Source organism: Bactrocera latifrons, unplaced genomic scaffold (assembly GCF_001853355.1).
Source record: "Bactrocera latifrons isolate USDA-ARS-PBARC rearing strain unplaced genomic scaffold, ASM185335v1 scaffold_137, whole genome shotgun sequence".
In the NCBI taxonomy this organism is placed as follows: Eukaryota; Metazoa; Arthropoda; class Insecta; order Diptera; family Tephritidae; genus Bactrocera; species Bactrocera latifrons.
The window spans coordinates 79570-88827 of NW_017534819.1; the positions used below are offsets into that span (position 1 = coordinate 79570).

At 38.2% G+C, this 9258-nt stretch overlaps 1 protein-coding gene across 3 annotated transcripts in view; it reads right to left on the reverse strand.

Moving 5' to 3' along the window:
• Nucleotides 1-9258, reverse strand: part of LOC108965208 (regulator of G-protein signaling 17) — a 48778-nt gene that overhangs the window by 37050 nt on the left and 2470 nt on the right. For 2 of the 3 annotated variants that reach the window (XM_018927443.1, XM_018927442.1), the window contains exon 2: nt 4950-5488. The gene's annotated coding sequence lies outside the window, so the exon portion shown is untranslated. Of the gene's footprint in view, nt 1-4949; nt 5492-9258 lie in introns of all 3 variants that reach the window. The other variant, XM_018927441.1, reaches the window with a different exon arrangement.

Consider the following 9258-nt stretch of genomic DNA (forward strand, 5'->3'; position numbering starts at 1 on the left):
AAGAAATATCAGAAAGAAGCTGCATCCAGGCTTTTTTTAAAAATTGAAAATGGGCGTGGCGTCGCCCACTTATGGACCWAAAACCATATCTCAGGAAGTACTCGACCGACTTCAATGAAATTCTTCATATAATATTTTCTTAACATCCTGATGACATGCACGAAATATGGGTGAAATCGGTTCACAACCACGCCTGAAATCATGCGAGAGTATAAAATGTTCGGTGACACCCGAACTTAGCCCTTCCTTACTTGTTATAACCGTTTKCCATGGAATTTCATGTATAAATTTTTTTCTATGAAAAATTTAAATGTTTTTAGTGTTTTATACATATTTATTTATTATTTACTAGTACGGATACCTCGCATTCCATGCGGCAGAGTGTGGGCGCGTAATTTTCTGCGAAACATTTCCATTTATAAAATTGTGAAAAAGTCTAACGTCAATAAAAAGTTGTATGGAAAATAGACAACGCAAAATGAAAACATCMAAACCGGAAGTATTTTATTAGCAACTACATACCGTTAACGCGTCACTGGGAAGCAATTTAATGGACGAAAAACAGAAGCAAAAATACCGGCGCAGCRGTAAGAAGTTGAAACTAAAGTCAATGGCAAAAATAAAAACAAAAGCAGAAAAACAGAAAAACAGAGCAGCGAAGAGCACATGTATAGTGAGGACTCTGGGAGAATGGAAGATGTTAAATACTGGAAAATTTACAAATTGAACTTAAACAAAACCGCCGGTGCTAATTTATGTGAAATTGCACGAAGACACCAGTTCGCAATGCAATGSTCACGAGCACGCAATCGGCTCATTCAGCATAACGAGCGTGAAAGCGCACAAGCACACGCACCCGCTGGGGCACGCAGTGAAAAATAGGCGAAATTACCGGAAAAATGTGCGTGGTATTCGACCAGTGTTAGTATATAGTACGTCATTGGCATCCCGCAAATGATTGGAATTGTTGAAAGGCTTTGCTTTGGCTGCCCACACATGGGTGTGCATAAAAAACAGCGTGGATAAACGCCTGGGACCACCGTACTCTTTTACCTATCGCTTGGCATGGCTGTATCATCCATCAATGAAGTGGCTAGGCCAACAAATGTTCCAACCGAAACAATAAAGATCGATCGTTTTAGATACACAGCACGTTGTGCCTTTACATTGGTCGCCAACCCCCACACCCCACACACAGAAAATGAACTGTAAAATAGACCATCAGTCAATTAGTCTCGTAAGCATCACAAACATATTCGCATCTAACAGTAGGTGTACTCGCGAAGCGTAAATTTAGAATGCGACACATACAGGCCCAACGCGCGCAAGAGAGCAATGAGYTTAACCGCAAACCGCTACAATGGCAGTTGCCACAATTGTGTCTGCACTTAAATAACGATAGCATTACTGGCAACAATAACAGCAATAACAACAAAGGACGTAAGTAATATCACACGCTTGCAGCATTAAACCGTAATAGCAGCCTTTCAGGCGTGTTCGCATATTTGATTTAGAGCGAAGGCATTACAACAATACCGTATATAAATCTATGACCACCAGTCAGCCAGATTGTCAATCAGTCAGCTGTATAAAGCCTGCAAATACAGTTACACACCCATACATTAACGGTAGTTGCACAGGCGTTTTATTGGTGTGGGAAATTTCTATTTTTATATGCTCTTGTTGCCAGATACCCCTTATTAACCGTAAATATTTAACGACTGCACACACTGTAGTGGACTCTTTGCAGATATTGAGTTAAATGACGCTCGGAGATTTCATTTGATGCACCGTTCGGCCCAACAACGGTAAATGGTAATGGTTTATAGGAGAACAAAAAATAATCAATTGAATTATGCGCTGGTGGCGTTAATTGAAAATGCCCGTGGTAGATTGGCAGCAACGCTAAACGGAATCAACTAACCGCACTCAAATGAAGCGAGTAGCAAACGAAACGTTGTGATGCCGATATGGTGAAGGTAAATAGCATTCATAATATATACTAAACAACTGTGGAAACTATTGGAAAAGTGTTCTTTCCTTAAGGCAATCTACTATTAATACTATATCGAAAAAAATCGATCTTTTGCCGCCAGGTGCTACTTTGGACTRAGTAGGTAATTTAAAAAGAAAATCCTCTCTCGACGAACAAAGACCAAACTATRCAAGTGCGTCATCATTCCCGGGCTGTTATATGAGGTGGAGGCATGACAATGACAACACCTGCCGAATCGGAGTTAGGAGTGCTCGAGAAAGGTTTTGCATATTGGMAGCAGCGAAAACCGCAGTACGAGATATACGGCGACATTGACGTACATAGTTCAGCGTATCGGTGGCTATATTGGTATTCCAGCATACCAGTTTTCGATACAATACCAGCACATGGAAGTAGAGAAAAAATACTCCTTTGGAGCGATAAGGTGGAGAAGGACCTGGCTGTACTTGGTATATCCAACCTTCGCCAAATAACGAAGAAAAGAAACAACAGCCGGGCTGTTGCTAACTCGTCTATAACAGCGTGTATCTACGTCAATATTACCAGTTTCAAAACATGAAAAAAAGACTCGAAAGTACGTTGCTTAGTTAGAGAGTGGTTACCACTGAAAAAACGCCAGCTCAGGTGACTTGACATATTAGCGGAACTCTATTTATATGTATATCATCTGATCAAATTTGACCCGGACAGGTCCATTTAAACTGCGCGCGAGAACTAAGTCGAACTTTTGTCCCTCTAGATTGGTAAAAACCCATTTTATCTTCGCGCAAAGTTTGATCTTCATATTTCAATCGGTGTGTGCTTGGCATCTGCTTTTACGTGAAGCTAAAAGTTAGATAGATAGATAGATAGATAACTGAGGAATGCACTGCGACCATAGGTCTATTGTGCCGTCTCCTAACTCACAGGGACTCGCTTAGCCCCAGCATATTGACGAAGTTCAGTATTTTGCTGGGTGCTAGCGAAGCGATGTGATCCCTACCCAGAAACATGGCTCCAAGGGCCTTCGATCTGCGCCTACAGACTGCAATGCAGTCGATTAGCAGGTGCTCCGGGGTTTCAGGGGCCCTGTCGCAAAACCGACAGTTGGCGCAAGATGATTGGCCATGTTGGTTAAGTGCCTTTTCAGCTTGCAGGGGCCGGTATAGAATGCAACCAGGATCTTGAGTTGGTTTCTTGGGAGGTTGATTAACGATTTAAATCTTTTTTGGTTATTACTAGCAGCTTGGCATGACGCATACCGTGCGCTCGCTGCCAATACCTTTCCCTGCACTCTACCTGTCTCTTATACACATCTAGATGTGTATAAGAGACAGGACGCATACCGTGCGCTCGCTGCCAATACCTTTCCCTGCACTCTCTTTCTTCCTTGCGGAGCAGCTTCTTCACAGTGTGGGGACCCACCGCAATGAATGGTTCGGGCCCAACCATACTGGTGGAGGCTGCGGAGCGGGCTAGCTCGTCAGCCAGTTCGTTGCCGGCTATGCCCCTGTGGCCGGRCACCCAGATTAAGTAAAAAGCTAAAAGTTTGTCAGACGACTTTTATCAAGCACAAAAACATTAAACAACGAGTTGACTTAAAATTTTGTGTTTCCGAAATCGTTCAAAATGTTGGAAAAGTGTTTTGTGGAATCTACTTTATGACAAACAGAAGTATATGGATGGCACAAAACCTTCAGTAGAGGTTGTGAAGTTATCAAAAACATGGTTCACGATCACCGCGTTGAAGTCGTAAAAGRGATTATTGACAAAGTAGCTGGGACATCTAAATTCAATAATTGCTTCTTTACACGTCACGAGACCTGAGTTTATGAATGCGACGGTGAAACTAGTCAACGTATGAAATTTTTGGTTAAGTATTGGCATGCTGCTACTGGCTCAATAAGATAAGCTCAATATAATAAGATCCTTTATTTTGAAGGCGAAATAAAATAAGTCAAAATGTTTTTTTTGACGGACGGGTCAGTTTTGATCAGATCATATAACTAGCGGGAAAACTGGTTTATCTTGATTTTAGAAACAACCATACGTCCTAAGCAAAAAAGTTAAAAGGCGAAGTATTTTTATTTTGAAACCTTTTTCGAATAACCCCCAAATTTACGTGAAATATTCAAATAACCTTGTTTTTGATTTTCTATTTTTATACCCTGAAAGGGTATATTAAGTTTGGCACGAAGTTTGTAACACCCGGAAGGAAGCGTGGAAGAGCCTTTAAAGAAAATATATAAATGATCAGTATGTTGAGCTCAGTCGATTTAGCCATGTCCGTCTGGCTGCCCGTCTGTATATATACAAACTAGTCCCTCATTTTTTAAGATATCGTTTTAAAATTTTGCAAACATCATTTTCTCTTCAAGAAGCTGCCGATAACATATAGCTGCCATACAAACTGAACGATCGGAATCAAGTTCTTGAATTGAAAACTTTCACATTTGACAATGTATCTTCACAAAAATTCTCCCAGGTTACTTTCTAAGGCAAAATGTAATCTCCGAAAAAGTTGTTCAGATCGGATTACTATAGCATTTAGCTTCTATACAAACTGAACCCATTTACTAAAAGAAATGCACATGTTAAGGGTATATTATCTTCGGTGCAGCCGAAGTTAACGTTTTTTCTTGTTTTTGTGATATTTCCTTCCTTATTCAATAAGTTTCATTCAACTAATTTTTTTTTTATTCAAAAATTTTCGGCCCTGGTCTATACGTGTCTCATTTGCATACAGTCCGAGCTGAGCATATCAAACTGCAACAGCCAGAGCATTGAGTCACTGCATTAACATATTTGCGGTTGGCATTCTGTCGCACGAGTCGTCGTCAACGGCGCACGGTCAATTGCAAATGGGTCGCGGTAATTGAGCGAATGACTTAATGAATGACGTTAAATGACACTCAAATGGGCAAATAACAACTTTGTCGATCGACCAGCTGGCTGGCTGACTGACGGCACTCACCTGGGGCAATATGCGTTGCACGTACGCCCAAAGAAAATACGACCTTTACGGGCTATGCCTCTGGTCGAAAAGGCGCATTATCTTTACTTGTTTGTATGTTTGTGTGCGCTTCGTGTATAAAATAACGCACCCGATGTATTCTGTTGTTGTTGTTGTTGTTGTCGATATAAATTATTATTTGCGATTGCAACCGCTGTGCGGCTTAATTTGGTGTTATTGTAGTTGTTTATATATGCTTTTTTCGAGAATGTTGATGTGTTAACGTTGTTTCGTTGAAGGCATTGCACTGTTGTCACAAATGCGGAATTCGATAATAACTTTGCTGCTTCTGCCTCTGCTTCTACTTCTTCTTCTTCTTTTCACACTTTCATTTCATGCACTTGTCGCTGGAATTGAATTGAATTCGATTTTGGTTTCATTTTGGTTTCACTGCATTTTTTCACTTCTGTATTTACTTGCCACTTTTTATTTCATTGGACATATATATACACTCATACATACATATTATCGCATTTGTTGGTAGTCGTTTTTTGGTTTTGCTGCTGTTTCGAGATTAGAGGTTAAATATAATCGCTTTTCTTATACATTTTATACAAAAGACGGCGAATATCAAATACCACAGGGATATGTATACTATACAATTGATAAATGTAAGTACATATGTAAATACATATATTAGGGTGAAAAAAAAAGAATTTTTTTCATATATAGATTCTTAAATACATCTAAGGCGGCTGTGCTGGCTAGGTCATGTCGTCCGTATGAATGCAAACACTCCAACTCTGAAAGGAAGATTTCCACTCCGTTGGAGAGATCAGGTGGAAAAGGACCTAGCATATTGCTCAAAGAAGAAACTATTGATATGATAAATAATATTTTACCTTTGCTAAGAACCTTAAATAATAAGCTATCTAACTGTCACAGCAAAGGTAAGGCTGAGCTCAGACTCCCACCGGGATCAGAACTGGCGGATAATGGACAGCTTATGCTAAGTAGGTTATCTGCGAATAATAATACGCCACTCCCTCCCAAGAGCGGCAAAGAGACGAAAAGATGCCACCTTTAAATAACCGCCCATAATCTCCATCACTATAACCTACCCACTAGAGGAAGACAACAAACCGACGAGGGAACAATACAGCGATCAGCACCAAATATGCACTGATGTCGCTGAAAACCCTAAACGCTTGCTCACATCACAATCGAGCCAGTAATATTGTGATTATGGTGTCCTGGAAACCCTGAGCGGATTARTATGACAAATGGGTGGTGAARAMAGTATTCTAATACCTCAGTAGGTAAGAGTGACATCTCACCAAAATGGCTGGCAAGCTAACACTGTTCTCACCTTCGTCTCRTTAAAACCCTGGCAGGTCTTCAAGTGTATTCAAGTTAAGGTTCAGTTGAGATGAGCTCCTGATTCTTGAATTATTGGGTACAACATTTTACAAACGAAGAGGCTTCCCACGGTGGGTGCCGTGTTTTCTATACATTATCGAATCCACTGCCTATTTCATTTATCCCAGRATCAAAACGTGTTTGACTGGAAAAAGATTTTTCGAGAATAAGGAGATTGAGATGGAAATAAAGCCATATTTTGAAGGCTTCGAAGCTTTACAATATCGAATCGATCTCAGAATGTTGTAGCACCGATACAACAAATACATTGCTCTAGAGAGATTTCGTCGATATTTTCCTGCAAAATCAAAACTATCATTCATTGTTACGCCAAAGAGCCTTCAGGCTACGTAGCTTATCTTTTTTGAAAAATTTTCCACTATATCTACCACCTTAGTATGCAACTTTTGAAACCAAACAAGTATAGTATCAAATACTAAAATATTATGCAATTCTTCTTCTTCTTCTTGATTGGCGTAGACACCGCTTACGCGATTATAGCCGAGTTAACAACAGCGCGCCAGTCGTTTCTTCTTTTCGCTACGTGTCGCCAATTAGATATTCCAAGTGAAGCCAGGTCCTTCTCCACTTGGTCCTTCCAACGGAGTGGAGGTCTTCCTCTTCCTCTGCTTCCCCCGGCGGGTACTGCGTCGAATACTTTCAGAGCTGGAGCGTTTTCGTACATCCGGACAACATGACCTAGCCAGAGCAGCCGCTGTCTTTTAATYCGCTGAACTATGTCAATGTCGTCGTGCAATTAATTCAATCAATTGGAGGGCCTTTTCACCCAAACGATCAAATATCACTCATACGCAGTGTAGGAAGCACTAAACATCGATTTTACAACAGTACTTTATTTGCTACCCAAAAATTAATGTTCCAAATGAAATGAAAAAAAAAAATGTATTACAGTATATTTTTACGCCATGCGAAAATCATTCAAAAAAGAAGCAAACTCTCGTGCGCTCATTGAGAAATTTTCAACGAACTCCAGAAAAAAGAATCAAACACAAAAATCTGCATATGTATTAGTGTACATTTAGCTAAACCTCTCAATGTACACCCATAAAAATCACACGCACAAACACATACACAGTGGGATGCTTTGCGCCCACACTCTCAAATTGATGGCTTTCATCGATAAAGGATATTTGCAAAAACATGGTAGTCTTAAATAAAGGCAAGGAAAAGCGAGGAAAAAACAATTAGGAACAAAATAACAATGAAATCGTATGTGTAGATGAGTGTGTGTATGTGTTTGTGCACTTAAGGGCCTGTGTGAAAGCAGCGAAAGTGTTTGAAAAGCAAATYAAAAAGCAGCAGGTGGGGTAAACTTTTCCTGGAAGTAGGCAATACCTAACGCCAAGAGGTTAGCAGAGGGTAGAATGGCAGATTTTTTCCTGAACAGCCGTAAAAGAGCTTTGTCACACTTCGCCGTAGATGTTCGTATTCAYATCTATATATCTATTGTGTGATACAAAAAACATGCGAATGTGTATTTAAAAATTCTGCTTACATACAAATATATATATATATTTATGTAGACTGGCGCCATAAGCCACAAGATGATGATGGAGGAGGGTAGAAAATTTTTTGGGTTGGAATTTTGCAGTGTTTAGTCGCAGTCAGCATCAGCTGCTTTCGCTATATACTATATGTTTACTGCAGACTTCATAAATGCGCCTAAATGCACGGTAAATTCGAAAATTATATAATAAATAATTTATCCGTTATTATTTATTTTTTTCTATTATTTTTTTTAATTTTTTCTCCAATGCAAATTTTTTTTTTAGTATGCGCTCAAACAGCATTTTTTCAAGCCGAGCTGAGCTTGTGTGTGTGTGTGCGCCGGAGAGAAAGTATGTATAATAGCTTCAGCGTAATGAAGTTTGAAAAGAGCGCACACGCTAGTGAAAGCTTTCAGTTTGAAGGAAGTGAATCTATGGGGAGCGTACGACCGCAAACATAGCCACATTTTTGTGTGCTAAATTGGCAAGAACAACAGCAACTGACTTTAAGGCGAGGGATTCGAAGTTTTTCAAAAATTTAGGAAGCGATAACGGTGTTTCCAACTTATTTATAAATAAAATTTGCACTCTTAAGTATACACAGCGGCCTCTCAATCAGGGTTGAGAATTTTCTGATTCAAAATTTTTGAATTGAAAATTTAATTTTTATTTTTTATTAGCGAAGTTGCGATTAAAAAATTAGATTTTGAATTCAACGTTTTGGGTTAAAAACTGAAAATTTTATTATTCAATTTGAATGAAGGACGCAAACACGAAAAAATATTACTTTTAAAAAATTTTCTTCTTTTAATTGTGCCTAAAATTTTTCATTTTTACTTTTTAATCTGGTATRTAGGTATAAAAGATAGCACTGATCAGATATACGACTGCAACGACATCTATTAACAAAATATGAAAAGACTTTTTCGATCACCCCATATGTAATTCAAATGTTAAAGGAATTATTTTTTAATACTTTATTTGCAACTCTGCTATCAAGCATTAATTTTTTTTTTTTTTTTTTTTTTTTTTTTTTTTTTTTTTTTTTTTTTTTTTTTTTTGGAAAAAAAACAGTTATAATTTTTAAGCAGGTATTAAAATTGCTTATTATTAAAAAAAACAGTTATAATTTTTAAGCAGGTATTAAAATTGCTTATTATTTTTTATCATTATTTACATTTAAAGCCTTACATTTAGCAAGTCTTTTTTTTTTTTAGCGTCTTGCAACCCTTACAAGACTTCAGACACTTTCATTGTGAAAAAATTTGGAAAATAACTCAATTTTGAATGTCGTAACAACTTTTATTATTTTTTAGTTTAACCTAATATTATTACTGTTGCTATTATTACTATTGTTATTATTATTGTTGTTACTATTATTATTTTTATTACAATTATTACTA